General features: G+C 43.4%; 1 long non-coding RNA gene across 1 annotated transcript; it reads left to right on the top strand.

Moving 5' to 3' along the window:
- Positions 1–912: 912 nt before the first annotated feature.
- Positions 913–4,679, top strand: LOC119381173 (uncharacterized). The gene is made up of 3 exons (XR_005181306.2): positions 913–1,031; positions 1,630–1,764; positions 4,188–4,679. It is a non-coding gene; the product is annotated as an uncharacterized LOC119381173 (long non-coding RNA).
- The last annotated feature ends 11,563 nt before the right edge of the window (positions 4,680–16,242 follow it).

Below are 16,242 nucleotides of genomic sequence, written 5' to 3' on the forward strand. Positions count from 1 at the left end.
GTATTTATCTTTCGTAGTTTAAGTCAAACATTTGGAGCCTAAGTAAAACTTGACCAGTGAAAAGCTGTCTCTGTAGTATTGATCCATATATCATTGCTTGTGAAAATACTTCTGTTGACAAACGTTACTGTTCACATTTTCAGATGTCTTGTTTTAAAATAAAATGACTATGAACTATTATTTAATAATTTGTGTCACTTACTGTGTTTATTATTCCATGCATAGGAAACCAACAGGGAACCTTGTCGGAAGCGGAATAAAAACTTCCCTCTTTCTCTACGTGCTTAAATTCACTGCTTTATGGCCAAGAAATGCTTACTATGGCACGCCGCCGCATGACAGCACATCTAATAGATGAAGTCACTGAATTGCTGGAGCGAGTAAAAATTGCATAACTTGTCCTGGGAGGCGTAGTCATAGTTAATGCACTTCTTGAGCATTACACAAATTCTGTTTCAGGTAGAACAACTTGATTGAAAGCTCTAACCCTGCTGCCGGAAGGTGGAACTACTGTGCCTTTGCAGAAACTCTACATGAAGCTTATCCACGAATGGTATGAAAAGAAAAGCAACTTCAGCAGCTTGGATAGGTGAGCTTGGTTGAAGCATTCCTGGGCGTTGTTATCAAAAAGCGCTAGTAGTGGCTGCGTGATCACAACAGCTGTCATGAAGCACAGTGAAAAATCAATTTAATGTTGCAGCTATATCTTGTTCAACGTGGTGTTCTGCTGCCGAAAATCGGCCGCAGCTTCAATATATAGTGAACACCGAATATATTTGAAAGTGCTATTCCGGCATGTAACGATGAGAAAATATTTGGTTTCTTGGCATTTCCAAAAAGTTGTCACAAAATAGCAGGTTTTTTTATGTTAGTATTTAATATTTGTTCTTTTGCAGATTGGGTTCTTGCGTTCAGTCAGCAGCTCAAGAAAAACCCGGAAATTGCGAATTAAACCACGTTTTGCACTGACCTTTAACACTTCTGAACTAACAACTGATATCTCGTGCGCTGAAGCACAGCGTGAGCTAAGGGTGAGGGCCACAATTTTTAGCCAGTCCTGCCGGTCATTTTCATTTGCTCTGAGAAAAAATTTTTGGTTTCATATTAAGCCAGCACTGCACGTATACCATTGTTTCTGCAGATGCATTAATGGCATGCATCTTGGATGCCATTGTTTGAATAATTCATCATCATCATCATCATCAGCCTGTCTACGCCCACTGCAGGGCAAAGGCCTCTCGCATGTTCCGCCAATCAACCCGGTCCTGTGCTTTCTGCTGCCACGTAATACCTGCAAACTTCTTAATCTCATCTACCCACCTAATTTTCTGTCTCCCCCTCACGCGTTTGCCATCTCTTGGAATCCAGTCAGTTACCCTTAATGACCACCGGTTATCCTGCCGACGTGCTACGTGCCCGGCCCATATCCATTTCTTCTTCTTGATTTCAACTATGATGTCCTTAACCCCCGTTTGTTCCCTGACCCACTCTGCTCTCTTCCTGTCTCTTAAGGTTACACCTATCATTTTCCTTTCCATCGCTCGCTGCGTCGTCCTCAATTTAAGTTGTGACCTAATTCACGGGTATTTGTGGCATAGCACTTACGTAATATTTCTTACTGATTCACAGGCATTTTCAGAAACTGTCACAGACCCAGATCGAATTGATCTTTCAAGAATGAACATGCTGCTGCGTGCAACCATTCAAATACGGCAGCAAAATCCAGTTGAGGAGCTCCCTGTATACCTTCTGAATGCAGCTGTGGTAAGCATATCTCCATAAACATGTAACATTATGCATGTATGGCTTCACATTTGTGAATTGTCTTTTTCTTAAGCTGCTACTGAACGAAATGTTCTTCCATTAAATTTTCATTTCACTACTGAAAAACAGCAGCGTTCACACATTTGTCCGCATGCTTTTTTCAATGCACAGACTCCTGAGTATACATGCTTAGTGCATAGTACATTTGCAAAGCACGGTGCATGAAAAGCAAAAGGCGGGAAACATCACTAGAACAGACCAAATCCCAGTGATTCATACAGTTATGCTGTGAGCAAGAGAGCAAAAAAACATAGATTGAACGTAACCGTTTTTCGCGAAATATAGGTTGTTGAAAAATGAGGCTTCTATTACAAAGTATGTAAGCTTCACTAATTTAAAAAGAGCTCAAGGAAGTTTTCAATGTGCCCAAGAACAAACCACCTTAACTCAAAAACTTATACACTGAGTGTTTCTTAAGACATTTATTTTATGAAAAGCTATGTGCGTATTGAATGTGACATTTGAGTGCCGTGTGTACTGTCTTTTCAGTTGGCATAGAGGTTGAGATTAGGTTTGGGCCATCATTGCACCCTATGGAAAGTGAACTTCATAGAATGCTAGAAAAGGTCAGCTTGAGCAGATCTGTTCATATTGACAGCTACCTACGTCCTAAAAAATCAGAATTTGCTTTAATATCTATGGTGAGCACCTGGGAGGAAACATAAATAAGGTGGCATTAATTCATTGCACTGAGGTGCTTAATCCTTTCTGCGAACAATGGCTAATAAAAATATAATGCCAGTGAGCACACCAAAAAGGCTTTGCTACAGATAAGTTTGATATTCAGAACAGCTTAAACATACTTAAAAACACCTTAAACTAAATGGTCCTTTGCAGTCCATTAAGTTTTATGGTGTATGATGAAAAATAGCGCGAATAAGCGTAAGACAAGACGAAGAATGCTACAGCACAAGCCCATACTGACAACTGAACTTTTATTAGAAAGACGAAAATATATAGGAAGCCCAAACCACATGTTCACCACGAACAGAGCCAAAACCCCCAGATGTGCGCATCCAGGTATCTAATCTCTGCCTTATTTAACGCAAGGGAAGGCTTTGCCACACAGTCATCTCCAGCTTTCAAAATGAAAAAAAAAAAGCTTCAACGAGCTCACGTGCCGTCTGGTCCCTATCACGTGCGACCACTTTGGCATCAGACAAGCGAGGAGTACACCTACACTCACGGCAGTGCAGGGCCAAATTTGACGAAGGCTGACCATTCAAAGATCGACGGTGATCTTGCAGGCGCGCATTCAGACAGCGGCCTGTCTGTCCTATATAGCATTTACCGCACGTGAAAGGCACCTGATACACAACTCCCTTGCCACAAACCGAAGGGCTGTCCCTGTGTTTCACCTTACATTCATGCCGTTTCTGCGCAGTCCCGTCCACCTTCCTTTCAACCGCGGGGCATGCTCTACCAAGCTTATTCTTAGCCGAAAAAACAACATCAATATCATATCTAGCACCAACCTTCTTGAGACGATGGGAAACACCGTGCAAGAAAGGGATGGGAAACACTGTGCAGAAATGGCATGAATGTAAGGTGAAACATAGGGACAGCCCTTCGGTTTGTGTCAAGGGAGTTTTGTATCAGGTGCCTTTCACGTGCGGTAAATGCTATATAGGACAGACAGGCCGCTGTCTGAATGCGCGCCTGCAAGATCACCGTCGATCTTTGAATGGTCAGCCTTTGTCAAATTTGGCCGTGCACTGCCGTGAGTGTAGGTATATTCCTGGCTTGTCTGATGCCAAAGTGCTCCACGTCATAGGGACCAGACGACACGTGAGCTCGTTGAAGCTTTTTTCATTTTGAAAGCTGGAGATGACTGTGTGGCAAAGCCTTCCCTTGCGTTAAACAAGGCAGAGATAAGGTACCTGGATGCGCACATCTGAGGGTTTTGGTTCTGTTCGTGGTGAACATGTGGTCTGGGCTTCCTATATATTTTCTTCTTTCTAATAAAAGTTCAGTTGTTAGTATGAGCTTGTGCTGTAGCCTTCTTTGTCTTGTCTTACGTTTGTTCGCGCTGTTTTCATTCATCATGAATTACCAACTCGCCAAACAGTTTAGTCTTCTAAGTTTATGGTATATGTGGCCTGTCATAAATGTATAAAGTTGCCCTGAATAACAATCAATAAAAACGTAACCCGCTAATAAGCTTTCTTTTCCCACATTTCTTGTTGTTATTCAGTGTAGATTGTCACATGTGACTGAATATATTTTATTATTTGAGGAGGTTAATGTTTTTCTGCAACCTTTAAGAGTGGCTCAAAACAGTGCGCTTGTTATATTATGGTGAAAATGTTATAAAACTGCTACATGATAACGCTTTACATTGGGATGCAATAACCTTCTTTTAGGACCAGCATGATACCAGCAAGCTTCTTCTAGGGCCGTGTGTTATCATGGAACCTGGATCAGAAAGAATTGTATGCAAGAAACAGACTGCGCGCCTTGTGCCTGGATGTTCCGTTGAACGTGGACTGATTCTGTGTTTGACTTTTTGTTTCATACTTGATCTCGTATCCGCATGCGTTTGGACAAACTTTAGGGTTGTTGCAAACCATCCTAGTAAAGAACAACACATTTGAGCAATGCTTTATGTCACATCGGCTGAAAGCTTTGTTGAAGCAGCTGAATAGCTGCCTCACGAGGACAAGCCACAAGGCTGACCGGGCTGAAAACTGAATATGCAGGTTTCGTGTTCATTCCAAGTGTGCTGATGTTCATCGTACTGACTTGTGTACTATAGTTTACTCATGAGTTTCTAGTCTGGCCTTGCATTGCCTGTATGTGCTGTACTTGTCTCCATCTCACCATGCTGCAAAAGGTTTTCTGCAAAATAAAGGAGTCAAAAGTGTTTTCCACACATCTTACTGATGTTGTACTGCCAGCCGGAATAGCAGGCCTTGTTAGCAGTACTGTTATGCTGCGAGTAGTATTTCATAGGGTTGAGTGCCATCAGCAATAGGCTTCAGCTTTCAGATCATGCCCATGTGAAGCATGGGCGAAAGCTATCACAATTGTAGCCTCACATAGATTTTGTAACATTGCGATTTCTTTTAATATATATATATATATATATATATATATATATATATATATATATATATATATATATATATATATATATATATATATATATATATATATATATATATATATATATATATATAGAAAGTTTATATATATATATATATAAACGTTCTACAAAGAGCGTTGAATAGGGCTATTAAAACTGACCTAGCTGCTGGAACTATGATCCAGCTAGTAAGTGGGACGCTGGAGCGCGTAGGGCCCCGTGCAATTAACCGAACACTGTTCCGCATAGCTGAGCTTTATCTGGAGCACTAGCTGCGCCTACGTAAGCGGAACTTTTTTGCAAAAAAGTTCCGCTTACTAGCTGGAACTTATCTGGAACCAGATTAAGAGTGTATATACAGGGGTTTGAATGTTCATGGTCACGCTCACAACCTGGCCTTTCATACAAAATTGCCCTCTGCCGTGTCTCCTTTGTGCCGTGCGCTAGACAGCTTCGCCGGTCATTCACCTGAACAGAGTGGAGTGGCTCCTCATTTTTCTCTACTAGGCAGCAAACATTATAAAACGACGTAATCACAATATTTCCTAGAACAAAGGTAGTAAATAAAGAAAGTTAAGGCAGCTTCGCAGTAATGTGCCAAGCCCTAAAGGAAGTGCGGGGCTAGGCAGCCTGCCTTGTTTCTCTTTCTCTTTATTTCTCCTTCCATTTTTCTCTGTTTCTTTCTATCTTTTTTTTGTCTCTATTTATTTCGAGTTCTGTTTTTCTCTCTCTATTTCTTTCTCCTTCTCGCTCTTTCTATCTTTCTTTCTCTCTCTCTGTCTATTTCTCGCTTCCTCTTTCTTTCTATCTCTGTCTCTCTATTTCTTTGATTCTATCTCTTTGTTTCGCTTTCTGACTTGCTCTCTCTTTTTTATACCTCTTTTTCGAGTCTGTTTCTTTATACATCTTCTTTGTCTCTCTATTTCTGTCTCTCTATTTCTCTCTTTCTCTTGTGTTTTCTTTCTCTTTCTTTTTTTTCTCTCTCTCTCAGTACTATTTCTCTCGCCCATCAGACTTACTGCATGCCATGCCGGACAAATCGGCGCGCGTGTTCTGCAAGCGAAAGAGAAGATGACGAAGAGGACGGAAAGAGCGCATGCCGGTTCATGATGATGACAGTTTTCTGTTAGCTACCAACTGCCGGCTTAAACACTACCGCTGTTAAAAATCACTCCTAAGCAAACTTAGAAACCAGTTCCCTATGAAACACTGTCAGCAATGTAGCATCATTCTCTCCGACCAGCGGATATACGCAACTGCAAAGCCTGGCAGTATCGCGACAATACGCTGAAGAAACGCGCCACAACGAGACACTGCAGAGTTGCCAAGAAAGTTGTTATTCATGCCAGCGGGACATTACGTATGCGAGAGTTAGTCGTAGTCACACTCTTCTACGATCCATGAAGATTTTGTTAGCTTCTGCGTGGGTTAGCATCGGTTAGCTGACGCGAGTTTAGCGAACTGGAAACGTCCGCCACGTGTGCATCATCAAATGAGATGCAATATATCGACAGGCGGTGTATGTTTAAACGAAATGCTTACTCTTCAGCTCCATTACTGAAGCGTCGACCATCCTATTCCCCATGTGTTTACCCTTGGGCAGCTAGAAAACTTCAAGCGCATATCTTACTGTGTTTTTCGCGCTATATGTACGTTTATACCTCGAAGACTTATCGACACAGAGTACAGAGGCAAGTAAACATATTGAGGCATTTCACTTCATACATAATTTCGTGTGATTATTCTCCCTTGTTGTTCTTATCGCCATCGCCACCACTATCGTCGCCATCGCCATAGACAGCTTATAAGTTGTAAGAAAGGGTGAGTCCACGCAACAATAATACAACGATATATATAAACAACTAGCCACGAGGAATTTATGGACGATAAGTACACAACAATAAAACAGTATAATAGAACAGCAGGCCTATAATGGAGATCACTCGCAACGCTAGGCAAGTGTCGTCAAGCAGTTTCTGTCTTTCCTAAACGAAAGTCTATGCTAGACGCCGAGGTAACACTAACGACAAAAGAATAACCAAATTAGCACTCAAGCCTCAGGGTGTGGTTTTTATGAACAAAATACACTTTTGTTTTATGTTTTCAAAAAGCATTTTTTGCACCGTATGTAAATAACATGCACGCTAATTTCTATAAATGTAAGAAAAGAGAAAATTTATATGGTTTCCGCAAGAAAATTATTTTTATGGAACAATGTCTTTGATGTGGCCCCATAGTCGCGCTGGTATAGAGCAATCAAAGACGTGGCACTGTATAGCCTGTCCTTGAATAATAGAAGCCGGACCTTCTTAATTAGATTTCTATCGATTCGGTGTCTACCCGAAGATTGCCCGCTGTGAAAGCCTCACATTCCTCTAAATTTGAATACCGGGACGAGCTTCTTTTCTCGGCGTTCTCAAGCTCGCGCTTTTACCTAGGTGAGTATTTCGTCTTTATTTAGCACGGCTTGCGACCGACCCTTACACATGATAATGTAAAAACGGCAACATCATTCGGCGTTGCGTTGTCCTTCAATGATGGGAACAGCTTCAGCGCGGATGATAGCCACGCGGTCATTATAACGTATTCTATCTTTGTGTCAAGCCCAGGCACGTGGGCTGCATTGTTTTCTTTTTAGGCTAGCGCAGTCCCTATACTCTAGTGCCGAATATGCGACGCTCCATTCGCTGTGATAAGCTGTCCATTTCAAGAGCCATCTTTTTTTTTTCGATGCTTTGTGCTTGCGCTAAGGCACGTGTGCACGGTGTAAGAATATTCAGGTGTTGACACTGCGCGCGCCTAAGCGGCCAGAAAATGTTCGGTCGTCGGTCCGTTGAGCGGTGCGCCATCTATTGGTTTGAGGCGGAGAGCGCCCGCGAGTAACCGAATCACGGTGGTGCTGCGTCATCGCCGCCGCGCTCACCGTGCCCTCTTCTGTTGCTCTCTCGATTTCGCCCATCGACGCCGCTTGGCGGATGCACATTATCCAGCAAAATGGCACAGAAAAATGCACGTTATCAGCAGCATGCGCGTTGCTATGGAGACGACTGCCCCGCTTTTCGTAGCGCCCTCTAAGACGGCGCCGATGAAACTGCAAGTCATCTGATAAGAACCCGAACATTATCTGGACGCGCGTGGATTGCGGTTTCCCATGCGTTGGGGGAAGAGTGTCATCACCTGACTATATTCTTACACCGTGCACGTGTGGTCTTTGAGCTCTGCTCTCCCAAGCACCCGCATCCAGCCAACGCCTCTAGCAACACTAGCACTTGTTTTTACTTTTGTGCGACAGTGTTCGCCAATGGCGAAATCCCTACCGGACACGTCCGTTCTTCTCACATTGCCTAAAGGGACATTAAAGAAAAAAACCGACTTTTTCTGCGCATTAGTACATTAATCATTCACAATACCAGAAACCACCACGCTTGCTGCTAGAAGACGCTTGGTAAGCGAGAAAACACGCAAACGAAAAAGCGGGTGGCGACGCCATCCTGAAGTTCCCGCACCCGTCGTCGTGACGTCATAGATTTTGACGGCGTCTACTAGGGCCTACGTAGTTCCTACTCGGTAAAAAATAAAAATAAAGTACGTTTTCTTCTGAGGAAGCCAGACACTTAACACACCTAGCCTCAGGAAATTTTCATGTATACCAATGAGCCAAAATAAGAAAAAAAAAAACTATGAAATGCGTGACGTCACTATCAGAGATTTTGGCGGGAAACTTAAAAGCGAAACTTATGTCATTGATTTTCTCATCTCTTATTAAACCTATATTGGCGATATTAACGACTCCGGAGTTTTCAGAGTGTAATTTACCAGTCTTAGCTAATTTATTGTTTCCCTTTAGCGTCCCTCTAAGAAGCGATGTGTGGTTGGATGAATACCAGAGCAACGAGGAGGAGGCCATTGAACGCCAGGGATTCACTTTATCCTCGTATTTCATTAACTGCGCAGATACTTTAGGTGCACAAGGCCCATCACAGCCTGCACATAATGCAGCATCCGCTAATTATCATCACTATAGCGCTGGCTATTATCAGCCCGTACAACAAATCGCAAGCTTAACGAGAAGGGAAGAAAGTGAGGCTTCGATGTCAAGGAGTAAAAAGCCCGCAAGCAACGTCAAAAAGAGCAGGAATTTTTTTTTTAATTCGTCTCAAATCTATATCTTCGAGCTCAGAGTTAGCAATGTGAAATCAGAGATGCTTCGACAGACCGATTGATAGTATCTCATTGTATGATTATCACCTCTCCATCCTCCAAATCAGTAAAAAAATAACAGTCATAAGCAAGAGAATTATTTACCATCTGGCCGCCGACAACTTCATGCCAGCTATTTCGTAAAACGCTCAATGTAGTAACAGTATGCGTGCTCTGGTAGAACAAATATTTTCAAGATGCCGCTGCCAGCGCTTCTGTCACTGTTTGCTACTACTGACAAAAGGTACATACATGAATTCGATTTTCCTTCCTTGCTTTGTCTATTTGTCGGTTTGTATGCTTCCCTGCATAAATTCTTGATTTTTGTACGTTTGGTTGTTTTATTGCTTACTTAAATCGTTGCTTGTTTGCCTACTTTCGCAGAACCTGAACTGGCGAAAGCACGAACCATCTGTCGTTACCTTGGCTAGTCGGGATGAAAGCTTCACGTATGTGTGTATTTTCGCAGAGCGCACACGGCGTGGTGAAACTCCAACGCGCTGAAGTGCCAAGTGTGCCGGGACTGACGTAACTATTCTTGTATTCCTGCGCTTTCTAGGGCAGATAAATTCGACTCGACTGGGACGCGTGGCAGTGCTGCACACGCCCAAAGCAATGCGCGTATTTTGCAATGCAGATGAACACCATATAGCAGATGGCTAGATATTGCGCACGTTGCGAATTTGGAAGGACGTCTTAAAGCCACGGACCACGGGCAAACCAACATAAGAATAAAAATGACTTTGAAAAACATGGCGTTCAGTTCTTTTAGTACGTCTTCAAAGAAATCAGCCATGCCCTCCATATTTATTTATTTATTTATTTATTTATTTATTTATTTATTTATTTATTTATTTATTTACGACATCCCACGGTAGATGTGAAATATTTAGGTTAGACCTTTTAAAAAAAGCGCTGTGGCTCACTTGATCGTCCAACTTCAAATGGACAGTGGTGTTACTCAGCAAGAACAACTCACCAAATGTTGCCATGGTGATCATTATGGGACGGCCATCCATGCTCTAAACTTTTCTTTCTGCTCCGGCTTAGAAATGTCTCTTTTTGTTTTCAAGGAGCATCTGTGTCATGAAACCAAACAGCAAAGTGTTTCCGCTTCTTCTGGAAGCCAATGCCAGCTTCCTCGCCATCCGTCCACCCCTCCGTCCGTCCACCCGTCCGTCCGTCCGTCCGTCCATCCGTCCATCCGTCCATCCATCCATCCATCCATCCATCCATCCATCCATCCATCCATCCATCCATCCATCCATCCATACATCCATTCATTCATTCATCCCCAGAGTTTCCTAAAATTAGCTAGAGGGGACTCTGGCGCTGCAATCGTTCAGCCACTATGGGAATGATGGGTAGTACACGATTTGCCTAATCTTACTGCTTACGGCTTCGAACGCACTTGTGGCTTTGTTTATTGCTGGGTTTTGGCGTTCGTTTCAGATAAAAGAATATACCGTTGTGAACTTCGTGGCCAGATTTTAATTGGTGAGCCTAAAAAAGTTAAAATGGTGAAGTGGAACTGATTACTTTTGCTGAACTTCATTTCGCGACAAAGCGGATGCAGACGACGCCGAGCCAAACGGAGCCGAAAGAACGAAGTTTAGACAAATCCGTGTACTACGCATCATTCCCATGCGGGCTGAAGCGCCATGCGTTGCAGCTCGCATAGACGCTAGCGCCACAAGTAAGTATTGTAGGAAACCATGCATCTATCCATCCATCCATCCATCCATCGTTCTTTCTTTCTTTCTTTCTTTCTTTCTTTCTTTCTTTCTTTCTTTCTTTCTTTCTTTCTTTCTTTCTTTCTTTCTTTCTTTCTTTCTTTCTTTCTTTCTTTCTTTCTTTCTTTCTTTCTTTCTTTCTTTCTTTTCGTGAATGGACGGCAGGCCGGCATACAGCTTTCATCTCTAGTAAACGTAGGAAGTTACGCGATGCAAGTAAATACCACACATCTCCAGGCGGATCACGTTTCATAACGTCATTTGAGATCCAAGCTAAAGCCTTAGATCGAAGTTTGTGGTCAGCGGGCTCTGCCGCAAACATCGCATCGAAGTCAACGCTGGCTTCCCTTTCGGGTTCCCCTGCTTCAATCGGTCATGACATTTCAAAATTTAATAACATCCTCTTGAAGCGTGCTCAATTCGGTTTGCCTACTTTTTTTTATTGACATTGCGCCGACAAGCCCGGCAAAAGTTAGTCGCGTAGATCGCGACAGTTATCGCCTTACATAGAGATGCGACGCACGTAGACAATAGACCGCGAACGCCTGTAATTTCATGCTAATCAAACCACGTATTCACTTATCTTCAAGAAAAAAAAATGCGAGACTGTCGGATAAGTTAGTGATCGCATCACTTTCTCCCGGTACACGGGTCCGTGTTGTGAATCGTAGCGCTAATTGAGATTTATCTCCGAGTGTAACCTTAACATAATTTCTACGGTGTGAAAATGTCAGATTATTTATTTCCATATGCAAGCTCAAACGTCAATAAGCTAAATTTTCAGATGCAGTATCTCATAGCCTTAAATAGAGGAAACACGTCAATCATTTATTTCCATATGCAAGCTCAAACGTCAATAAGCTAAATTTTCAGATGCAGTATCTCATAGCCTTAAATAGAGGAAACACGTCAAGCACAAAAAAAGATTAAACAAACGAAAGTCGAGTGTCGTTTCAGAGCGATGCTTACCACTCGACGTAACATGAAACTCTCTCGGAAATTCAAACATGGTTCAATAAATTACACACATTCTTTCCCCCGCCCCCTCTCCTTCTTTCTTTTTTCATTTAGTTAGTTGACATTGCATCGCAAACGCCTGCACTTCGGCGCATAGCAAGAATCAAATTATCCGTAGTGTTACTGACGTCGCACTCATTCCCTGAAATTGAAAACAAAAAATCAGACCTCTCATTCCTAACAAGGTCAGGGGTCAAGATAAAATTGCCGTCCGGAGTGATCCAGAACAAATTCAGTCACGAAACAATCACTAGTTACTCCGGATAACCTCATTACTTTACTGTCTTTTTTTTTCTGTTCCCCGATATTTCTTCGCAAGCCTATACATGTTAGTGATCTACTGTGACCAAGCGAGAGAACTTGCAGCAAACCGTTGGAAGCAGATTAGATTAGAGCGGTGTCATTTTTTTATTATGTACATTTTTCTTTACTGTTTCTTTAAAGAAATACCTATATAGTGAAACTGCCTTCCGGTTAGTCAGCCCCAGTTATTGCGAATCGTGTATTAGTTTCGGCTGGTCCACCACACGAAACGTGAGCTGTGAGATTGTCGGCGGTTCGAGCCCGAGGCAAAAATATGATAATCAATAAAAGTGTTCAGGCAATGATGATTAGATAGATAGATAGATAGATAGATAGATAGATAGATAGATAGATAGATAGATAGATAGATAGATAGATAGATAGATAGATAGATAGATAGATAGATAGATAGATAGATAGATAGATAGATAGATAGATAGATAGATAGATAGATAGATAGATAGATAGATAGATAGATAGATAGATAGATAGATAGATAGATCTTCGACGCACTTTATTGTTCCATCTGTAAGATCGTGTAAGTGATAATCTGAGCCACCATCACTCGGCGCGTTTATCGAGGTCTGCAGTATGCTTCCGCACGTGCTATTAGCTTGATTTGAGTGCTATCTTCGTCGGTGTCTGTGCCCACTTTTAACATAAAACCTTCAAGAAATTCCAGAGTGTTTCAGCTATATAGTTCTTCATTTCAAAATATTATTCTTTTGCTTCAAGCTCAGCAGGAGGCAGGATGCGTGAAAAAACTTGGAGGACGCTTGAGCATCGCCTTCAAGAGTAGAACGCGATAGCGTAATCGGGCCCCATGCGCATCGCCCTCTCAACTGCTAGCCTGCTTCGGTTATCGGTGCATGCCTCAACCATGCCACAAGGAAACGAACGTCTGTGCACGTAACATTGGCCGTTTCAAACTATCACAGAATGCCTACTGCAAGTACAGCCGCACAGTACCCAGCCATAATTTTTCCTTTTGCGGATCAGCGAAGGGCCCACTACGCGTCCGTAGTGCAAAACGCCAACCTACGCAGCTGCTCACTTTGTTGATGCGTTTGCTGATGATGATGATTAAATATGTCTGAGCGCTTTGTAATGGACGGGCCTTTAAAACACTCGCTCACTCGTTGCGCAATTCGCATGTTTTGACACCTGGCGCGATTCTACGCATCCGCCACGCAATATTACATGCGTTAAGGAGACTCCTCCCACTACAAGACATTCATATAGTGTTTTTTTTTTTTTAAGCTGCTTCAATAATGGCATGGTTCTGTGGAAGAACACCAGTTTGCCGCGCAAAAGCCGTCGGTTCGATTCTCACTCGAACCAAATATTTTTATTATTTATTTTATTTGCATCTTTCTCGACTTTTCGGTCACGGACAACGCTGATTTTTCGCTCACAACCGCCGACGTCGATACCGAAATTTCTAAAGGAGCACTGACACAAAATTTCGAAGGCGAGATAACGAGTGAAATAGATGTATGTGGAGCCGTACACAACGTCTACGAAATATCAAGGGTCAATATAGCCTAGAACATATTTGAAATCAATTTTAAAATGCATGCTGCGCGACTGAGCGAGATGCGAGCGCTTCGCGACGCCGACATCAACGCGGCGGATGTGTAAACAAACCTACGTCACGAGTTTGTGTTGGCTGGCGGCTGGTTGTGCCCTTGCGCTTGTGCCGTGCTACCTGCCATTTCTTCCTCCGTGCCTGCGGCTTTGCGTGTGCTAGTTGTGTTCTCTTCCGCTGTTCGCTCGTCGTGCCCGTTGGCAGATGTTATGGCCCGCTCACGCTAGCGGCAAGCCTGCCGCAACGGCCCGGTGCCGCAGAACGTCGGCCGTCGCCGCACGCGCGAGAGCTGTCCACTTGCACGGCAAGCTTCGCCGGCGAGGCATTCGCGCCTCCGAAAAACATGGCAGCACTGCCAAAGCGGTTGTCGTCCACTTCGAATCTATCAAGTGGCCGCCGTGCGCTCTGTAACGTGTAAGTTCCGAACTGATGCTTCCATTTGCTTTAGATTCATGTCCTTAAGCTTCGACAGCAATGTATTCGTCCCGATTCGGCGCCGTTTTTGAGAGCATTGTCAAATAATCGATGCTGTAAGCTTAGCGAGTCGAGATGGGCGCTTCCGAATGCTCGGAGGACATAGATTACGCGTTTGTTAGTTGTTTCTAATCCTCCATACCTGGCGCCACTTGACATGGTTCGGCGCCCACCGCACCCACGCTCGCGCGCCACTACGTCACAATTTTGCGTGTTCACTAGGCCAGCTGCGTTAACCCGGCCACCGGAGGATGCTGCCTAGCTCGGTGCTCTTTGAAACCGAAACTGCGACTGGGCGCTCTAAAAACGTCTCTAAATAAATAACCATCGCGCACTCGCGCAAACGAGGTATGCAGCCGTGATAAGTGGATCATAAGCTATCTATTGCAACAAAAAAAAAAAACAAGGTGCAAAATTTTTGTGTCAGTGCTCCTTTAACGCTATCGCGTTATTACCACATGTGATCATGCCGTATCACATGTCGTCAGCCCGCCGCAAAAAGCTAATGCCTCAGACTGGATTCTGTTTAGCGCACTTGCTTGTGCACTGCGCCTACTGTAGCACCACTCCTTCACCCAGCTTTCGTTACGTGCCCGTCTAAGTTTGCGCCTCTGACTTACTTGAAGTGAAGCTTTCGCCGTTGTTTGTGACTTTGCTTACGTGCTTTACTTAGGCGCCACCTCTGTCGTACCTGTTTCTGCGCTTGTCTTAAAAACGTGTATGTCAAAAGCAAGGCGCGGCCGTCAGTTTCCTTTCTTGCTTACAACAATAGTACTGTTCCGTCCACAGTCAGCGGCGCTCTCCACCTTTTCTGGTCACGTACAAAGCGTCCAGCCTTCTTTAGACAACTTATTCTCGAAATAATCTGGCTTTGCTCCCTACTTAGAGTGGCGTCCCGGCCGCTCGTGAGCTGCATAGTAAGCCGAGTGGTTTTGCGAATGCTTTGTAATCGATGACTTTTTTTTTTTAGAGAAAGAAGGCGAACGTTTAACAATGGTAAATCATTAAATATCTCCGCTCGAAGGTTTCCTTTTGCATGAACGCATCAAGAAGACCCTCTCGTATGTATTCATTCAATTCAGTAGCCTCCTATTCATAGGATAGTCAGACTTGATATTGTGACGATACGTTACGTTAACAGGAACTGTTAAGTAGAGATATATTGCATAATCGCATAAGAATATCGCCTTAAATGCTACAGTTAACTTCGCTGACCTCGCATTTTCCTTTTTAATTTGAAAAGCATAGAAATTCTCGGAAGAAATATGAACCAGATAACCATGAGCAGACATCAATCCATCGGCGAGTACAAGTGTCGGTACAGCGTTTAATGTCTTGGGCTAAAGCACGTGTTGTTGTTGTTGTCGTTGTTGTTTTTGTTGTTGTTGTTGTTGTCGTCGTCGTCGTCGTCGTCATCGTTGTTGTTGTTGTTGTTGTTGTTGTTGGATAACTAACAACCCTGCAATCTAACTGCTCGTCTCGTAACATTCCTCACCATCTCTCTAGTAGTTAGCAATCTGACACAATAAATAAACATCGGAGAAACAGAAAGAAAAGTGTTTATTGAAAAGCATAGTGACTACAGCCAGGGCTTACTTGCTACTCTACAGGGAAGATGATGGAGGGCAGTGCATACCCCAAGAGATTGGGAGCAGAATAACGGATAACACCGTTCTAGGAGATGACGCTAGGAAGTCTCGGCAGTTAGCCTAACACAAAAACGAACACTAACACGCTCTTTCTTCAGTGGAGGTATTACGGCGTCAAGAAATAGACAATATGTTCAAAAACACCTCACCGGTATCTCAATAAAGTTTTTGAAGTGCGAATCGGATTACAGCTGACCTCACCAGAGCCTGTGTGCTGGATCGTAGGTGGGCGAAAAGTGGATCGCGTGGAAAACTTTCGAAATCCGAGGCGCGCATCATCCAAAGTTCGTGCTCGGGTTCACAGAGGCGGAACTTTACGGAAAACCATCGCATTTCGGTCGTAAATCCTTGCCGGCCCGGACCGCAGGC

The sequence above is a fragment of the Rhipicephalus sanguineus genome, chromosome 2 (genome assembly GCF_013339695.2).
Source record: "Rhipicephalus sanguineus isolate Rsan-2018 chromosome 2, BIME_Rsan_1.4, whole genome shotgun sequence".
Taxonomy (NCBI): Eukaryota; Metazoa; Arthropoda; class Arachnida; order Ixodida; family Ixodidae; genus Rhipicephalus; species Rhipicephalus sanguineus.